Source organism: Podarcis liolepis, assembly GCF_965112155.1.
Source record: "Podarcis liolepis genome assembly, chromosome: W".
In the NCBI taxonomy this organism is placed as follows: Eukaryota; Metazoa; Chordata; class Lepidosauria; order Squamata; family Lacertidae; genus Podarcis; species Podarcis liolepis.
In genome coordinates, this window is record NC_139568.1 from 34,539,265 (window position 1) to 34,558,871 (window position 19,607).

General features: G+C 51.2%; 1 protein-coding gene across 1 annotated transcript in view; it reads right to left on the bottom strand.

Annotated features, from left to right (window-relative positions):
- The window catches only part of LOC310697666 (putative helicase senataxin), a 120,792-nt gene that overhangs the window by 49,496 nt on the left and 51,689 nt on the right, over positions 1-19,607 (bottom strand). The window lies entirely within an intron of this gene.

Here is a 19,607-nt window from a genome sequence, read left to right on the forward strand (position 1 = left end):
CTCCCAGTCACCAGTCTGGCTGCTGCGTTCTGGATTAGTTGTAGTTTCCGGGTCACTTTCAAAGGTAGCCCCACGTAGAGCGCATTGCAGTAGTCCAAGCGGGAGATAACCAGAGCATGCACCACTCTGGCGAGGCAGTCCGCAGGCAGATAGGGTCTCAGCCTACGTACCAGATGGAGCTGGTAAACAGCTGCCCTGGACACGGATTTAACCTGTGCCTCCATGGACAGCTGTGAGTCCAAAATGACTCCCAGGCTGCGCACCTGGTCCTTCAGGGGCACAGTTACCCCATTCAGGACCAGGGAATCCTCCACACCTGCCCGCCTCCTGTCCCCCAGAAACAGTACTTCTGTCTTGTCAGGATTCAACCTCAATCTGTTAGCCGCCATCCAACCTCCAACCACCTCCAGGCACTCACACAGGACCGTCACCGCCTTCACTGGTTCTGATTTGAAAGAGAGGTAGAGCTGGGTATCATCCGCATACTGATGAACACCCAGTCCAAACCTCCTGATGATCTCTCCCAGCGGCTGCATGTAGATGTTGAAAAGCATGGGTGAGAGGACAGAACCCTGAGGCACCCCACAAGTGAGAGCCCAGGGGTCTGAACACTCATCCCCCACCACCACTTTCAGAACACGGCCCAGGAGGAAGGAGCGGAACCACTGTATGACAGTGCCCCCAGTTCCCAGCCCCTCAAGACGGTCCAGAAGAATGTTATGGTCGATGGTATCAAACGCCGCTGAGAGATCCAGCAGAACTAGGAAACAGCTCTCACCTTTGTCCCTAGCCCGCCGGAGATCATCAACCAGTGCGACCAAGGCAGTTTCAGTCTCGTGATGAGGCCTGAATCCCGACTGGAAGGGATCCAAATGGATCCGCTTCTTCCAGGCGTGTCTGGAGTTGTTCAGCAACCACTCGCTCAATCACTTTGCCCAAGAATGGAAGATTTGAGACTGGGCGATAGTTGGCCATCATGGCCGCATCTAAAGATGGTTTTTTAAGAAGCGGTTTAATAACCGCCTCTTTCAGCAGGTCTGGGAAGGCTCCCTCACGGAGGGAAGCATTCACCAACCCACGAAGCCCACCGCCCAGCCCTTCCCAGCTAGCTTTTATAAGCCAGGATGGGCAAGTATCCAGGAGACAGGTGGTTGGTTTCACTCGTCCAAGCAGCCTGTCCACATCCTCGGAGGTAACAGATTGGAATTGATCCCACGCAATTTGACTAGACAGGACTCTAGCACTCCCCCGCCCCGGCCCTGCTCCCACGGTGGCGTCTACCTCTTCCCGAATCTGAGCGACTTTATCTGCAAAAAATCATTGCAGGAGATCATGTGGCCCGTACTGGGCCCCGATGTAGCAGGTGGTTCCGCTAAATTGCGGACCACCTGAAAAAGTCTCCTGCTGCTGTTTTCTGCAGATGCAATCGAGGCGGTGAAGAAAGTCTTCTTCGCCGTCGCTACCGCCACTTGGTAGGCTCGACGTTGAGCTCTAACCTGTGTCCGGCCAGCTTCAGAATGGGTCATCCGCCACCGGCGCTCTAGCCGTCTCAGCGATTGTTTCATTGCCCTCAGATCCCGTGGAAAACCACGGGGCTGTCCGGGCTCCATGCAATCGGAGAGGGCGCTTCGGAGCCAAACAGTCAATAGCCCTGGTTAACTCCACATTCCAGCGGGCCACCGGGGAATCAGCTGAAAAGGCCATCAACATGGGATAAAGCATCCCCTACCACTCTCTGGAAACCATTTGGATCCATTAAGTGGCGGGGGCGGACCATCTGAATCGGTCCCACCTCCCTGCAGAGGGGAAGGGTCGCGGAGAAGTCAAGTTGCACCAGGAAGTGGTCTGACCATGGCACTTCTTTCGTTTCACTTTTACTTAGTGTCAGATCACAAACATCCATAGAGGTAAACACCAGGTCCAAGGCATGTCCGCGGCTATGGGTTGGGCCAAACTTATTCAGGGACAGCCCCATGGAGGCCATGCTTTCCACGAAGTCCCGAGCGGTCCCTTGTAAGATCGTGTCGGCATGGATATTAAAATCCCCTAGGACAACCAAACAAGGTGTCTCCAGGAGAACATCCGCCACAACCTGAAGCAGCTCGGGCCGGGAATCCTTGGTGCAGCGGGGAGGTCAGTACACCAAAAGGAATCCTGTACTGCCCCTATTGCCCAGCTTCCATAACATGCACTCAGAGAACTGGGTCTTCCCAATAGGACGCCTGGAGCAAACTAATGACTTCCTAAAAATCCCTGCAACCCCCCCTCCCCGCCCACAAGGCCTGGGTTGCTGTGCGTAAGAGAAACCTGGTGGACAAGCAGCAGCAAGGACAGGCCCATCTGCTTCACCCAACCAAGTCTCTGTTACACATGCCAGGTCAAATCCTCCATCCATGATCAAGTCATGGATGGCAGTGGTCTTATGAATCATTGACCTGGCATTGCACAGCAGCACCTTCAGGGCATGTGGGTATCCCTTGCTGATTCTAGTATCTGTCCGGTCAGGACCAGACCCGGAGGCAGGGATAGTCCTCAGACGACTAAACCTGCCTCCTCTGTAATGACATGGTCTGGTCTTAGCGTAACTCCTCCTCCTACCCGTGATCACTGAGATCGGTTGTCCCAGCGCATCCCCCTCTGTGGAACATGCCCCAGCCATTTTGTTGGCTGGGACCCTGGTCCCAGCCATTTTGTTGGCAGGTAACTGGTGTTTACCTGCTTAAGGAGATTATCAGAAGAGATCATAAAGAAAAAAAGAAAAATATACGAACAAGATGAGATGTGAGAACAGCAAGATAGGACTGGATAGAATTATGAACATTATTTGGACAGATTTGTGGATGTTAACGCAGCAGCAAGAAGATGATTGGAATCCCCTTCGGAACTTGAAATATGGGTCCCCCCAACAAAAAAAATAAAATTCGGCTTTGTAATTCGGAATTTATGTGATGTGATTTGATTTGATTGGTTGGTTAATAAAAATTATTTTTTAAAAAAATAAAAATAAATAAAATGGTACAAGGAAGGCACCTGCTTAATTTCAGTGGGCAGGGGATTCCAGAGAGTAGGTGCTGCGTCCTGGAAGAATTGGTTCCTTGCAAGTACAAAATGGACAAGAACAGGCCCAATTAAAAGAGAAGAAAGTGTTGGGGTGTGAATAGATGCTAGCAGAGGATATATTTATTAGATATTGTCCTTTCCTAGCATCTATTCACATCCCAACAAATGGGGTCCAAGGGATGTGGGTTGCGCTGTGGTCTAAACCACTGAGCCTCTGCGCTCCCATTGCTTTGTCCAAGCTCCTGCCAACCCAGCAGTTTGAAAGTGCACCAGCGTGAGTAGATAAGTAGATAACACTGCAGCAGGAAGGTAAATTGTGTTTCCATGCGCTCTGGCACTTATCACGGTGTCCCGTTGCGCCAGAAGTGGTTAGTCATGCTGGCCGCATGACCCGGAAAGCTGTCTGTGAACAAACACCGGCTCCCTCAGCCTGAAGCGAGATGAGCGCCACACCCCATAGTCGCCTTTGACTGGGCTTAACTGTCCAGGGGTCCTTTACCTTTTTACCTTTAATGGGGTCCAGATTAGATTATTTCAACCCTATCTAAAATATAAAAACAGCACCAGTCTAAAACCAGTATATAATAGAGGAGCATTCATTCATTAATTTATTGAACACTGTTGTCAGGGGTTTAGGAGCAGAGGCAAGGGCAAGGGAGGAAACAGAGAGCGAAGGGGAGGAGGCAGAAGAAAAGATGAGTGATGACGACGACCCGAGATCTCCGAGTCTTTCCAGTGAATCAGAGGATTCACAGAAAGGAGCACCAGTGGCCAGGGCAAGGGGGGAGTCTAGGGGGGCACCCCAGGAAGATAGAGCCAGAGGGGACTCAGAGGAGAGCAGTTGGAAATCGGGACCAGCGTCACCGCCAGAGAGCAGGGAAGAGGAAAGGAGCCAGGGGGCAAGCGCTGGCAGCTCACCACAGGAGGGAGGGCACGAGTCAGGAGTGGCCACACCTCCATCGGGGAGCGAAGAAACGGTTAAGCGGAAAGTGGAAGGTTGGGCGCGCGCGCCAAGTTCAAATGCAGAGGAAGGTGGCGCAGTAAGCAGCCCGGAAAGGGAGCCAGGTCCTAAAGCCCGGCGCAAGGAGACAGGAGGGTCCGGGGGGTCAGCGTCAGAAGAATCCCGGAAGGAAGAGACCCCGGGGGGTAGAGGGACCCAGAGGAGGACAGTCAGGCGGAAAAGGTGGAGCCGGGCTAGGATATTAAGTTGGTGCACACGGGGCGGAGACTCAGACGGAGCTTCGCCGATCTAGCTACTAGACGTAGAGTTGCGCGCAGCAGCGTGAGAATGGAAACTGTAACTCAATAAAGACTTTTACTTAATGATCGCTGGCTAGCGTGATCCTCTGTGAGCTAGGATCTTCAAGCAGCTCTGACAGTAAGCTCCGTCACACAATTGTGGGCATCTACAGCCTCGAGGAGGGGAGAGAAGCAGGTGCCTACTAGCGAGCTCACGAACGGCAGACGACATGACGGCTGAGCAGCAGATAGAGGAACTCAGAAAAGCAGTGTCGCAACTGAATGCCGAGGCTCTCGCATCCAGGAAGAGAGAGGAGGAGGCAGCTGCCGCCTGCAGGGATCTCCAGGTCAGGTTAGACGTGCTGACAAAGCAGACACCCAGGCAGGAGGGAATTGGGTTGGCGAGACGAACAGGCGGTCTGGTCTCTCACTTCGATGGGAACCTGCAACAGTATCCCAACTTTAGAGCAGACGTACTGTGCGCACTGCAACTGCTGAATAAAGACTTTAGAGATGAGCAAGAGAAAGTGGGATTCATCATGTCCCATTTGCATGGGGATGCTAAAGCATGGCTGCGCAATTTATGGAGAGATAAGGATCCGGCGCTCCAAAATGCGGATGCCTTTATTAAAGCGATGGATGGGTGTTTTTTATCAAGCATTGACGTGGATCTTGCCCGGAAGGAGGTGCATGGACTAAGGCAAGGGAGGGCCAGCGTGAGGCAGTACCATGCCCGCTTTTTCGCTTTGGTCAGTGCCCTGGAATGGGACAGAGATTCGGCCCCTGTAAGAGACCTCTTTTGGGAGGGGCTGCACAGCTCGATTAAAGATGAGATCGCGAGGGGGGAGAGACCCCGGACCACCCAGGAGGTCGTTCAGAGGGCACTGGCAGTGGGGGTGCGGCTGGAAGAATGTCCGTGGAGCAGGGACGAAGGGCGTGGAGGGCGCGAACCAGCCAGGGGCTCCTCCTTCCTTCCCAGAGAAGCAGCGCGTGCGCAATCCACGCCTCCGCCAGGAGGAGGAGTGGAACCTATGGAGGTTGGAGGTGCTAGGGCTCAGTCAGCAACCAGAGCCCTAGCACCGGCAGCAGTGAAAGCGAAGCCTCCTAGAGGGAACAGGAAGTGTTACGTCTGTGAGGAGCCAGGGCATATGGCGAAAGAGTGTCCCCAGAGGCTCCACAAGCTCACTGCAGCCTCAGCAATGGTGACTGCAGCAACGCAGCAAGGAGGACCACAGCAGGGAAACAACGCAGTCTGGCTGGAGGAAGAGGCCCTGGGGCCCAGCCAGACGTGTTAGTGACGCAGTCCCCAGAGATTTTACAGCCCGTGAACCCCCTCCCGCCCAAACCAGTAGTGAGGCTCACCGCATCTCTCCAGCTGCCCAATGGAATCACCATGGACGTGCCAATCACAGTTGACTCGGGCAGCAATGCGGACTTTATAGGGCAGGACTTTGTCGACAAACACGCTATACAGTTGCTGCCGGCCACACTGCCCCTGCAGGTTGTCACGGTGGATGGCAGGGAGTTGCTAGGGGGGCAAGTGGTGAAGCAGACGCCACCGATGGCGATGCGACTTGGGAATCACAAAGAAATCATCAGCTTCAATGTCACTCAACTATCGGATACGCCCATTGTATTGGGAATGAGTTGGCTGGACAAGCACAGCCCAACGCTGGCTTGGTACCAGAGGCAGCTGATCTTCGGCTCTTCCTTTTGTGCTGAACACTGCATCGTGCCCCGGCAGGAAGGAGAGGAAGAGGAGTCACAGCTGCTGCTAGGCACGCTGCAAGCGATTCCCCACAAGTACGCAGAATTTTTGGAAGTTTTCTGCGAGAAGGAGGCAGACAGGCTACCCCCTCACAGACCATATGACTGCAAAATTGACCTGCTGCCGGGGGCGGCGCTGCCTAAAGGGAAACTGTATTCCATGTCAGAGGACGAACTGCAGGAACTCAAAGAGTTCATAGATCATAATTTGGAGCGCGGTTTCATCCGAGAGTCCAAGGCAGCGGGGGGCAGTCCTGTATTCTTTGTTAAAAAGCGAGACACGCCCCAAAAAAGACTGGTAGTGGACTATCGCATTTTAAACAATGGGACCAAGCCATCGGACTTCCCCATGCCCCGAATCGACGACCTCCTGGCGAAGGTGCGGAAGGGAAAAGTGTTCACCAAGTTAGACCTGCGAGGGGCGTACAACCTCATTCGCATGCGGGAGGGAGATGAGTGGAAGACGGCCATGTTCACGCCACTGGGTACCTACGAATATAGAGTTATGCCTTTTGGATTGCAAAATGGCTCCCACGTTTTTCAAGCTTTCATGCATCACGTGTTGGCGGGACTTCTCTACAAGACGTGCGTCTGTTTCTTAGATGACATCCTGATCTTTTCGGAATCGCAGCAGGAGCATGACGGACACGTCAAGGAAGTGCTGAGCAGGCTAAAGCAACATAGGCTCTACGCCAAGCTGGAGAAGTGCCAATTTGACGTGACGGAGGTGGATTTTCTGGGCTACAAGTTGTCTGACAAGGGGCTCGCCATGGACAGCGCCAAGGTTCGAGCGGTATTGGATTGGAAGAGTCCACGCAACCGGAAAGAGGTCCAACGGTTTGTCGGCTTTGCGAACTTCTATCGCAAGTTTATCAAGGGCTTCGCTATGCAGACAGCGGCCATCACAGACACGCTTAGCTCCGAGAAAAAGAAGTTCGTTTGGACAGAGCAGGCGGAGCAGTCCTTTCAGGCACTCAAGCGTCTCTTCGCGTCGGAAGAGCAGCTGCTTCACGTCAACCCCAGCAGGCCGATGAGGGTGGAGACAGACGCCTCGGACAGAGCCATGGGGGCGGTCCTGCTGCAAAAGGACCCGCAGGGCGTGTGGCGACCGGGAGCGTTTTACTCCAGGAAGCTCAGCAAGTCCGAGCAGAATTACACCATCTGGGACAGGGAGTTGCTGGCCATTCATGCAGCGTTCAAAGCGTGGAGGCACTTCCTGATCGGCGCCAAGCACACGGTGCAGGTTTGCACGGACCACAAGAATCTGGAGCACTGGCGCACGGCACAGTTCCTAAACCAGAGGCAGATACGTTGGGCTGAGTTCTTTGCGAACTTCGACTTCCGCATAGAGTATGTCCCGGGGGACACCAACATCATGGCGGACGCTCTCTCCCGTAAGCCGCAGCATCTGGAGGACGCAACGCCAGCAGCCGCCATGCACATCTTCGCACCAACAGTGTGGGCGTGCGCCGCGGCAACCGTGGACCTGGAGGCGGTGCGACGAGCGTTGCAGGTTGACTCCTTCGCGCAAGCAAAGATGGCAGAGGTGCAAAGGGGCAAGGCAGCGGCCGACGGTTTCCAGCTACGAGATGGTTTGCTCATCCGTAAAGGGGCCATCTACGTGCCGGGAGACGACCTTCGCGCCAAGGTGCTGCAGCAGCTGCACGACGCGCCCACTGCCGGGCACTTCGGCAAGGAGAAGACGGTGGAATTAGTAGCCAGGGATTTCTGGTGGCCTGGAATGAGAGGGGAGGTCGCAGACTACGTGGCGAGGTGTGACACCTGCCAGAGGGCCAAGCCAGTGCACAGACCACCGGCCGGACTGTTGGAACCGCTGCAAACTCCGGTCGAACCTTGGGAAAGGGTGGCCCTGGACTTTGTCACGGATCTGCCCAGCTCGAGAGGCAAGACGGCAGTGCTGGTGGTGGTGGACCTGTTTTCCAAGATGGCACATTTCATTCCGTGTGCTAAGGTGGCCACGGCGGAGCAAACCGCCAAACTGTTCATAGACCACGTGTTCAAGGTTCACGGTCTGCCACGGTCTATTCTGTCCGACCGGGGGCGGCAGTTCATCTCGAATTTCTGGCAGAAGCTGATGGGCTTCCTGAACGTCAAGATCAACCTGGCGTCGGCGAGACACCCGCAGACCAACGGGCAAGCGGAGCGGGTCAATGCCATCATGCAGCAGTACCTGAGATGTTATGCAAATCAACAGCCTGCGACGTGGGTGGATTACCTGCCGCTTGCCGAGTTCGCCTACAACAACACGAAGCACGTGTCCACGGGGGTCACGCCGTTCTTCGCCAACAACGGGAGGCACCCCAGAACCTTCCCGGGACTGGAAAGGATGGGGGAGGGGGAGCCGCAGACAGCAGATGCGTTCGCGTCGGAGCTGCAGGAAGTCCACGATCAGCTGAGGCGCCACCTGGAGCTGGCCAAGCACGCATACAAGGTACAAGCGGACAAACACAGAAGGGTTGGCGAAGAGCTCCACGTGGGAGACTGGGTCTGGTTAGCAGCCCACGCAGTGCCGGCCAGGTCGTTGGCCAAGAAGAAACTAGGGCATAAACAACTGGGGCCCTACCAAGTCGAAGAGCAGGTCAACCCGGTAGCTTTCAGACTGGCACTTCCGGAGGGTTCCAGAATGCATCCGGTATTCCACAGATCGGTGCTCACTCCCTACAAGGCACCGCACAGGTTCCAGGAACCCGGAACGGCGCCGAGTCCGGTCAGAGACAGAACAGGGCACGCGGGAGTGGCACAGAAGGAGCGCATCAACGAAGTCACGGAGATTTTGGACTCCAGATGGGGGGAAGAGGGGGTAGAATACTTTCTCGCCAAGGAGGGCACCCCGGCCAGTGCGAACAGCTGGGTGCCGGGCTACGCCTTGGACGAACCTCTGCTCAAAGACGAGTTTCATGCCCTCTTCCCACATAGACCTATGCCAGCAGACTTTTTCGACGACTGGCTTTTCACGCCCACGCTTTCGGCCAGCACGTTCCGGGGGTTCGACTCGGACGAGGACCCGACACGAGACGTCCGTTCCCCGGAGGGGTCACCCTCGGGATCTGCATCAGAACCCTCGTATTGGTGGGACGATAGGCCAGAGGAGCAGTTCCGCAGAAAGTGGCTGGAATGCTCAGGACGAGCAACGCCGCCAGGAGGAAGTGAGGGAGAGACGGACATGGACATTTTCGGGGACGACCCTGGTTTCGAGCACGGCGGCACAGAGATGGAAGCGGAGGTGACCGTCGTCGACGAGAGCAGGGAGGAAGACCCGGGAGACTTCAGATGGAGACCCGCCACGGGAAGCGAACGATATCCGACGTTCGTCCCTTTGCAACAGCAGCACCCAGCTCCAGCACCGGAAGGAGGGGAGGGGGGAATGGGGGGCTTTGAGGGGGGGATGGATGTCAGGGGTTTAGGAGCAGAGGCAAGGGCAAGGGAGGAAACAGAGAGCGAAGGGGAGGAGGCAGAAGAAAAGATGAGTGATGACGACGACCCGAGATCTCCGAGTCTTTCCAGTGAATCAGAGGATTCACAGAAAGGAGCACCAGTGGCCAGGGCAAGGGGGGAGTCTAGGGGGGCACCCCAGGAAGATAGAGCCAGAGGGGACTCAGAGGAGAGCAGTTGGAAATCGGGACCAGCGTCACCGCCAGAGAGCAGGGAAGAGGAAAGGAGCCAGGGGGCAAGCGCTGGCAGCTCACCACAGGAGGGAGGGCACGAGTCAGGAGTGGCCACACCTCCATCGGGGAGCGAAGAAACGGTTAAGCGGAAAGTGGAAGGTTGGGCGCGCGCGCCAAGTTCAAATGCAGAGGAAGGTGGCGCAGTAAGCAGCCCGGAAAGGGAGCCAGGTCCTAAAGCCCGGCGCAAGGAGACAGGAGGGTCCGGGGGGTCAGCGTCAGAAGAATCCCGGAAGGAAGAGACCCCGGGGGGTAGAGGGACCCAGAGGAGGACAGTCAGGCGGAAAAGGTGGAGCCGGGCTAGGATATTAAGTTGGTGCACACGGGGCGGAGACTCAGACGGAGCTTCGCCGATCTAGCTACTAGACGTAGAGTTGCGCGCAGCAGCGTGAGAATGGAAACTGTAACTCAATAAAGACTTTTACTTAATGATCGCTGGCTAGCGTGATCCTCTGTGAGCTAGGATCTTCAAGCAGCTCTGACAACTGTTTATATGGAAACATAGGAAGCGTCCTTATACTGGCCGAACTCCTTAAATATTGTGTACACTGACTGGCATCAGCAAGGATGCCTCCAGCAGGGCAACACCAAAGGGTGGGGGCCAATGAGGGTGTGGGCCAACCCCCTTTTGAAAAAATAATGGTGTTAATGGGGATGGGATTTTAACTTGGGTGGGTGTTGCTTATTTGAGGGGTAGGGTTGTTTTTAGTTGTTCTTAAATGTTATGTGTTACATGTTAATTTGTATTTTGTTTTTGTATTTTTTGGTTTTATAAGACTATTTTACAGCCTTTTAAATGTGTTTGTGGGAGGGGGGCGTATTGTTTTGTTTTTATTTTAACTATTTACCTTGCATTTTCATCCTGTGAACAGCCCTGAGATATTGTGAGGAAGGACGGCATATAAATCTAATAAATAATAATAATAATAATAATAATAATAATAATAATAATAATAATAATAATAATAATAATAATCAGAAGGTCTCCAGGGTTTTAAGCGGGAAGCCTTTCCTATCTGAATATGCCAGGGATTGAACACGGGACCCTTTCTGCATGCAGATCAGATGCTCTACCACTTTAGCTATGTCCCTTCCCATTAATTAACAACAATAACCCAGCACCCCACATTTTACGTAACATAATATATGTGGTTCTTGTTATTTGCCGTTGAAATAAGACAGCCTGGATCACTTCCTGGTGCAACTAGACTTCTCCATGACCCTTCCCCACTGCAGGAAGGTGGGACCTACTTGGATGGTCTGCCCCACCACGTAATGGATCCAAATGGTTTCCAAAGGGTGGCAGCGAATGTCTTATCCCATGTTGATGGCCTTTCAGCTGATTCCCTGGTGGCCCGCTGGAATGCGGAGTTAACCAGGGCTATCGACTGTCTGGCTCCAAAGCGCCCTCTCAGATTGCATGGAACCCAGACAGCCCCATGGGTTTCCACGGATCTGAGGGCAATGAAACAATCGTTGAGACAGCTAGAGAGCCAGTGGCAGAAATCCCACTCCGAATCAGACAGAACATGGGTTAGAGCTCAACATCGAGCCTTTCTTAGCCGCCTCTATTGCATCTGCAGAAAACAGCAGCAGAAGACTCAGGTGGTTTGCAATCTAACGGAACAACCTTCACCATTGGGGCCTGGTGAGGACCCCAAGATCTCCTGCAATGGTTTTTTGCAAAGTTTTTTTGCAGATAAAGTTGCTCAGGTTCGGAAAGAGGTAGACTCCACCGTGGGAACAGGGCTGGGGCGGGAGAGTGCTAAAGTCCTGTCTAGTCAAGTTGCATGGGATCAATTCCAATCTGTTACCTCCGAGGATGTGGACAGGCTGCTTGGACAAGTGAAACCGACCACCTGTCTCCTTGATCTTTGCCCATCCTGGCTAATAAAAGAGAGCTGGGAAGGGCTGGGCGATGGACTCTGCGGGGTGGTGAATGCTTCCCTCTGTAAGGGAATCATCCCAGACCCACTGAAAGAAGTGGTTATTAAACCGCTTCTTTAAAAAACATCTTTGGACTCAGCCCATATGGCCAACTATTGCCCAGTATCAAATCTTCCATTCTTCGGCAAGGAAACTGAATGGGTGGTTGCTGAACAATGTATGGAGGTTGTGGACAATTTGGATCCCTTCTAGTCAGGATTCAGGCCTCATCAGGGGACTGAAATTACATTGGTTGCGCTTGTCAATTACCTCCACCAGGCTAGGGACTAAGGTGAAATCTTTTTCCTAGTTCTGCTGGATCTTTCAGCAGCCTTTGAGATCATTGACCATGACATCCTTCTGGACAGTCTAGAGGGGTTGGGAGCTGAGGGCACTGTTATACAGTGGTTCCGCTCCTTCCTCCTGGGCCGTCTCCAGAAAGTGGTGTTGGGGGATGAGTGTTCAGATCCCTGGGTGCTCACTTGTGGGGTGCCTCAGGGCTCTGTCCCCCACAAGTTGCAGTATAAGTTACAATGTCAGCTGAACTTGGGAAAACCACTTGAAGAATCTGTAGTGTTGAGCTATTTCAATTGCTTTTGTTTTATTTGCTCATTGCAAACAGTTTAAAGTCTGTAAATTTTGATAATAAACCTGATGAGCAATGGGGATTGAATAATTTCAATTGCAACTGTATATGAAGTCATTAGAAGAGATCATCAGGGCGTTTGGGCTGGGTGTTCACCACTATGCAGATGATACCCAGCTCTACCTCTCATTTAAATCACAACCAGTGAAGGCAGTGAATGTTCTGTGTGAGTGTCTGGAGGTGGTTGGAGGATGAATGGTGGCTCATGGATTCCACCGTCGCTGCATTTGAGATTGTTTTAAATCACATGCCTGTCTGAGAAGACTATGGGAACGGAAGACAGCCTTATCTCTCTTTCATTGTATGTACTTTGGACTGTACTTTCACTTCTTCTGTTCTCTCGGAAGAGAACGGACACCATTATGCTGTAGTCTGTATATAGAGTGTAAATAAATAGTAGCTTAGATCTACAATGTCCCACGCTTGTTGCTGTGTAACGCTAGAAGTATAGTGTGCATAAATCAAGCTGATTTATGTCGCTGGAGCACCCTGGAGAAGAAGGGAGATGCCTTTTCCAGTGCTGCACACATCGGAGGACGTTTGGAGTTTCGGGGGCTTGCAGGCAGCCCCAGGGCGAATTCCAACATTGGTAGCAGAGGATGGTTCCGGGTCATCGCACTCTGGAGCAGCGATGCCGGTTTTGCATCCGGGGGGAGCCTGCCGATCGGCACAGAAGCACGGTGTGAAGCTGCAATGAGCCATGAGAAAGAGACCTGCATTCCAGGGACTTCCGGGATGGCGCCATCGGTAATGGCGGACTCCCTCTGATCCGGAGGGACTGGCTCCACGGAAAACGGGTCTTTCCCGCTACGGCGAAGCGGGGACCCTTTGAAAAATCACAGGCGGATGAAGCCTGTGACCATGGGACTCGGCAGGCACCTTTCACGCCCCCCCAACTCGTAAAGGAACCCAGTTACGGGCTCTGGAGCGAAGAGGGGCTAGTGGCGCGATGCTGAGAGTCAATTGCTTCTTCCGTGGAGCGAAGCCGCATAGCCGTTGCCGGAGAGCGCTGCCTTTTTCCTGGGACAATTTGGCTTTTAAAACAATTACCCGTGAGTAGCTCAATTTCGAACAATTGGAGTTTAAATAATGACCTGCGAGTAGAAAGAAAAATTGCACTAAGAAATTCTTCTCAATTTGGCACTGAAACGGGAAGGTCTAAACAGGAAGTTAGCCTTCCGTTTCTTGTAGATAGATTAAAGCAAAGACATGGCAAACTAGAGATCAGGAAATTGTTTGTAAAGGATTAACTTTCATCATTTAAAATTGTTGAACCCCCTTCGGAAGCAGGAGAAGAGGGGGGATTTTTTCCGGACTGGTTAAACCTGCAGAAGAGAGTGTAAAGAAAGGTAATTTCCCACCATCTCGGACCTGGGAGCGGGGTGTCAGGACTGACGTTCTTTGGGAAGTTCATTGACCATAGACAAACGTCTTTGACAGACAGTTAAAAGAAGAGAAACATAGTGATTCCATCGTTCTCCTTCGCATTTTAAAGGAACAAATATTGACAAAATATCTGAAAAAAGAAACTTTGTTGCCAGATCTACTTTTAAAAGAAAAGATCAAATAGAAGTTCATCCCCTAGAGGGAGCCTGTGAAACTGTTACTAAATCTAAATCAGGGAGCTCTGCAGCTGTAACAGATTACGATCGTGGGAACAGACTTCTGACCTTGTATAACAATGTATTCAGAAGCTCTGGTGCGTGCTTTCTGCAAAACAAGTGCTCTATTGGAACAGTTACATGAGAAGACGGACTTGATGACTGCTGCGATCAGAAATTTTGGACAGGTAGTGGGTAACTATATAGAACCCACCCAGGAATCAAATCAGGAGCGTGCTCTGACAGATCAGATGAGGGAAGAGGATGTTGCTGGACCTTGGGTGCCAGAGATGGAGGGAGCTGTGGCCCAGCAGGAACATGAGTGGTTGGACTTGACAAATGAACTTGGAAAAAGCCAGGCTTGGAGAGATAGAGTTTTGTTTGGTTTGGAAATGGGGGGTTGGATAGACCCCCCTATGAAGGGATGTTGTGACTTTCCAAGTCTGGCAATGGGCCGTGAGATCTTTGGGGTTGTGGGGGCTCTTAATTCTGGAGGGATTTTGAAACATGTCTTTAAATAACACATGGAGCTTAGTGTGGACTATGGAAAAGGGGCTGATTTGTTGAGAAGGGTCAAAAACACTGTCAAGTTGGAGTTTCCACGAGTGAAAGGAGCAGGAGACAAAGTAAAGTACAGGTATAAATATGAAGAAGAGCTGCGGAAGGGACATGGAAGAGACTTAAGGGCCTCGGACATAAGATTACCAGGTTAGTGAGCTAGATTGATGGGATAGAAAGGACTGACAAAACCCGGGACCAGGAGGAAGAGACGCTGGATGAAGATTGGAAGAAAGTTTTTTTTAAAAAAATTTTTATTAGGATTGTTTTATAAAATTGATCAATGTTAGAAAAATGTTGGAACGAAATTATTTGGCTTTAGTAAAAATGTTAAAATTAGTATGTAAGAATATGTTATGGTTATAAGAAACTGGTATAAATAAGATCTAAGTTTTAAGTTTTAGTGGTGTTCACCTCTATGGATGTTGGTGATCTGACACTAAGTAAAAGCGAAACCAAAGAAGTGCCATGGTCAGATCACTTCCTGGTGCAACTGGACTTCTCCGCGACCCTTCCCCTCTGCAGGGAGGCGGGACCAATTCAGATGGTCCGCCCCCGCCACTTAATGGATCCAAATGGTTTCCAGAGAGTGGTAGGGGATGTTTTATCCCATGTTGATGGCCTTTCAGCTGATTCCCCGGTGGCCCACTGGAATGTGGAGTTAACCAGGGCTATTGACTGTTTGGCTCCAAAGCACCCTCTCTGATTGCATGGAGCCCGGACAGCCCCGTGGTTTTCCACGGATCTGAGGGCAATGAAACAATCGTTGAGACGGCTAGAGCGCCGGTGGCGGATAACTCATTCCGAATCTGACCGGACACAGGTTAGAGCTCAACGTCGAGCCTACCAAGTGGCGATAGCGACGGCGAAGAAGACTTTCTTCACCGCCTCTATTGCATCTGCGGAAATCAGCAGCAGGAGATTCTTTCAGGTGGTTCACAATTTAGAGGAACAACCTGCTCCATCAGGGCCCAGTAGGGGCCACATGATCTCCTGCAATGACTTTGCAAAGTTTTTTGCAGATAAAGTCGCTCAGATTCGAGAAGAGGTAGACTCCACCATGGGAGCAGGGCCAGGGCGGGAGAGTGCTAGAGTCCTGTCTAGTCAAGTTGTGTGGGATCAATTCCAATCTGTTACCCCCGAGGATGTGGACAGGCTGCTTGGACGAGTGAAACCAACCACTTGTCTCCTTGATCCTTGCCCATCCTGGCTTATAAAAGCTAGCCGGGAAGGACTGGGCGATGGGCTTTGTGGGGTGGTGAATGCTTCCCTCCGTGAGGGAGCCTTCCCAAACTCGCTGAAAGAGGCGGTTATTAAACTGCTTCTTAAAAAACCATCTTTAGATGCGGCCACGATAGCCAACTATTGCCCAGTCTCAAATCTTCCATTCTTGGGCAAGGTGATTGAGTGAGTGGTTGCTGAACAACTCCAGGCACGCCTGGAAGAAGCGGACCATTTGGATCCCTTCCAGTTGGGATTCAGGCCTCATCATGGGACTGAAACTGCCTTGGTCGCACTGGTTGATGATCTCCGGCGAGCTAGGGACAAAGGTGAGAGCTGTTTCCTAGTTCTGCTGGATCTCTCAGCGGCGTTTGATACCATCGACCATAACATCCGTCTGGACCGTCTTGAGGGGCTGGGAGCTGGGGGCACTGTTATACAGTGGTTCCACTCCTTCCTCCTGGGCCGTGTTCAGAAAGTGGTGGGGGGGGATGAGTGTTCAGACCCCTGGGCCCTCACTTGTGGAGTGCCTCAGGGTTCTGCCCTCTCCCCCATGCTTTTCAACATCTACATGAAGCCGCTGGGAGAGATCATCAGGGGATTTGGGCTGGGTGTTCATCAGTATGCGGATGATACCCAGCTCTACCTCTCTTTCAAATCTGAACCAGTGAAGGCAGTGAAGGTCCTGTGTGAGTGCCTGGAGGTGGTTGGAGGTTGGATGGCGGCTAACAGATTGAGGTTGAATCCTGACAAGACAGAAGTACTGTTTTTGGGGGACAGGAGGCGGGCAGGTGTGGAGGATTCCCTGGTCCTGAATGGGGTAACTGTGCCCCTGAAGGACCAGGTGCGCAGCCTGGGAGTCATTTTGGACTCACAGCTGTCCATGGAGGCACAGGTCAAATCTGTATCCAGGGCAGCTGTTTACCAGCTCCATCTGGTACGTAGGCTGAGACCCTATCTGCCCGCGGACTGCCTCGCCAGAGTGGTGCATGCTCTGGTTATCTCCCGCTTGGATTACTGCAATGCGCTCTACGTGGGGCTACCTTTGAAGGTGACCCGGAAACTACAACTAATCCAGAACGCGGCAGCTAGACTGGTGACTGGGAGCGGCCGCAGAGACCACATAACACCGGTCTTGAAAGACCTACATTGGCTCCCAGTACGTTTCCGAGCACAATTCAAAGTGTTGGTGCTGACCTTTAAAGCCCTAAACGGCCTTGGTCCAGTATATCTGAAGGAGCGTCTGCACCCCCATCGTTCTACCCGGACACTGAGGTCCAGCACCGAGGGCCTTCTGGTGGTTCCCTCACTAGGAGAAGCCAAGTTACAGGGAACCAGGCAGAGGGCCTTCTCGGTAGTGGCGCCTTCCCTGTGGAACACCCTCCCACCAGATGTCAAAGAGAACAACTACCAGGCTTTTAGAAGACATCTGAAGGCAGCCCTGTTTCGGGAAGCTTTTAATGTTTGATGTAGTATAGTATTTTAATATTCTTTTGGAAGCCGCCCAGAGTGGCTGGGGAAGCCCAGCCAGATGGGCGGGGTATAAATAATAAATTATTATTATTATTTTATAGTAAGATAAGGTTAAAACAGATTAAGGTAATTTAATGACAGAATATTATGAAAAATGGAAAGGATTTGCTGTGATAATTAACAACTAGGATACAAAAAAGGGAGGAGTGAGGAGGTCGATGAAATAAGGCAATGACAGTTAAGGTTTTTGGAATATTGGATTTGTTTTTAAATTTTTGTCATTTATTTTTGCTTTTTGATTGTCTTGTGTTACGTGCTTTGTTGTTACTTTTTGATTTTGATTTTTATTAATTGGTATTGCTTGATTGTGGTTTGTTTTTCTTTTGTTTTTTCTCTTTCTTTTTGTTTTTCTTGTAATTTTAAAATTCTTAATAAATATCATTAGAAAAAAGAGAGAGAGAGAAAGAGACCTGCATTCCAGCCAGGAGTGGGGAGCTGCGAGTACTGTGATTTATGAGGCAATTAAAACCTCGGAAAGTGAGCGCTGCCACTGGAATTAGCGAGCTGCTTGTTGAAATTGATGACTGCTGACTGCTAGCTGCTGTTTGATGCTGCAGAGGCTTTTGGCTATAAAGTAAAAGCCGAGATGGATTCCAAGCACGGAATCGGAACGATGTCCTGTCTGCTTCTGATGGGCAATAATTATTCAGGATGGTGTGTAAAAATGGAAGCGCTTTTGCTTCGACAAAGACTGTGGTTTGTTATAGATGACCCAATGCCACAGGTACCAACCAGACGGTGGTGTGATGCCAATAAACAGGTGAGGGCTGTGATCATGTTGCATGTATCAGATAACCAACTGATCCATATCCAGGGTTTGGTGACAGCACAGGCAGTCTGGCTTGCTCTAAGAGAAGCGCATCTTCACATCGCCGCAGGATCCGCCCTATTATATTTCCAGAAGCTTTCCAATATGAAGCTGAGAACTGGGGGAGATTTGCAAAAACATCTTACACAGATGAAGTTTTGGTGTGACCAGTTGGAGCAGAGGGAGTTCCTGCTTCCGGAGTCCCTTTTCTGTTTTATGATAATCAACAGCATGGATACGTCATATGCGGTTGTTGCATCGCAGCTTGGAGCTCTGCCAGCTGCTGATTTAACAGTCCAGAGAGTCTGTTCAATGCTTCTGAATGAGTCTGACCGCCAAATGGCACTTGTAGCTGATGAGGGGGAGGCCGAAGCCTCAAAAGCACCCCTGTCGGCGGCGCAAGGTGCAGAGGGGGCCGTTGCTTTGAAAGCCCTGTCGTGTTTCAAGTGTAGGGAGAAAGGCCACCTGCAACGTGACTGCAGGAAGCGCCAGAAGCCCAAGGAAGCTACAAGGAGCGGAGGGGTCGGAGGCAAGAATTGTGCCAAGCCCAGCTCTACCCAGGCACTTGCTTTGATCATGCAATGCACCACCTCACCTACTCATAATGCTTTTGTGGTAGATACAGGGGCGACATTTCATCTCTGTAGTCAGAAAGGTTTGTTTGTTACCTTTAAGGAGCAGAATGACACCATCAAACAGGCAGATGGACGTTGTCTGCGAAGTGAAGGTATTAGGAAAATATACCTTGAAAGCATCCAGACCTCAGTACAAAATGTACTATATGTTCCGGGACTGACTTATAATTTGCTCAGTGTTTCTCAGCTAACTGCACAAGATTTCTGTGTTTCTTTTGACAGGGAGAAGTGCATCATCGCAAAGGATGGAGATGATCTTCTGTTTGCCTACAATGAGGACGGGCTGTATTTACTTTCATTTGACAGTAATGAATGTAATGATGATGTTGATAATGATGTGACACGTGTGATGTGTAGAAACAAAGGTCACTGTGGCTCAAAAGGGCAGAAAGCCTAGTAAAATAGTCAAAAGAGCTTTTCAGCAGGTGCATGCTGATGTAATTGGTCCTCTATCACCCTCTAGAGGCAATGCCAAGTACTACCTGATTGTGGTTGATTCCTATTCTGAATATGCATGGATTTATATGTTAAAAAGAAAGAATCAGATTCTAACAAAGTTCAAAGAATTTTGTGCATGGGTAAAATCTGTTCATGATGTGAAAATTTATTGTCTTTTCACAGATCAGAGACAGGATTTTGTTTCACAGGAATTTGGGAGTTTCCTGGCTGAACAAGGGGTGAAGCACAAAGCTGCTACCCAGAAGTCTTCATGGAACGACGGTTTGTGTGTAAGGATAAACCAGGTGTTGCAACAGGACATGAAAGCGTTACTGCTTAGTGCAGGCTTGCCAAATGAGTTTTGGACTGAACTGCTGAATTGTTATATTTAAACTCATAACAGGAGATGTGGAGTTTGAAACTGACAGGGTTAAAACTCCGTGGTGTCCTGTATCTGGGAGGAGCTTGTCGCAGAGAAGTGCGTCACAGTCT